The sequence below is a fragment of the Arachis duranensis genome, chromosome 8, assembly GCF_000817695.3.
Source record: "Arachis duranensis cultivar V14167 chromosome 8, aradu.V14167.gnm2.J7QH, whole genome shotgun sequence".
Lineage (NCBI taxonomy): Eukaryota > Viridiplantae > Streptophyta > Magnoliopsida > Fabales > Fabaceae > Arachis > Arachis duranensis.
Window position 1 is genome coordinate 36,728,417 of NC_029779.3, and position 764 is coordinate 36,729,180.

Genomic DNA, 764 nt, shown 5'->3' on the forward strand with positions numbered 1-764 from the left:
TGGATAAATTCGTTGTTGTCTTCATTGATGACATACTGATTTATTCCAAGATTGAAGAAGAGCATGCGGAACACTTGAGGACCGTGTTACAGATTCTAAAGGAGAAGAAACTCTATGCAAAACTGTCTAAGTGTGAGTTTTGGAAGAGTGAGGTGAAGTTTTTGGGCCATGTGGTAAGTAAGAAGGGAATAGCCGTAGATCCAACAAAGGTGGAGGCTGTGATGGATTGGAAGCAACCAACCACCGTAACAGAGATAAGGAGTTTTCTGGGTTTAGCTGGCTATTACCGAAGGTTTATCAAGTGCTTTTCACAGATAGCTTTGCCAATGACAAAGTTAACCCGCAAAGACACTCCGTTTGTTTGGACTCCTGAGTGCGAGGAGAGCTTTCAGACATTGAAGAAAAAGTTGACCACTGCACCTGTGTTAGTGTTACCCGAGCCAAATGAGCCATTTGAGGTGTATTGTGATGCCTCATTGAAGGGTTTAGGGTGCGTGCTGATGCAACATCATAACGTGGTGGCGTATGCCTCACGACAGTTGAGACCTCATGAAGTTAGTTACCCTACGCACGATTTGGAACTCGCTGCAGTTGTGTTTGCTTTGAAGGTGTGGAGGCATTACCTCTATGGGGTTAAGTTCCAAGTTTTCTCTGATCATAAGAGCTTGAAGTACCTCTTTGATCAGAAAGAGCTTAATATGAGGCAGAGAAGGTGGATGGAATTGTTGAAGGACTACGACTTTGAGTTGCATTACCATCCGGGA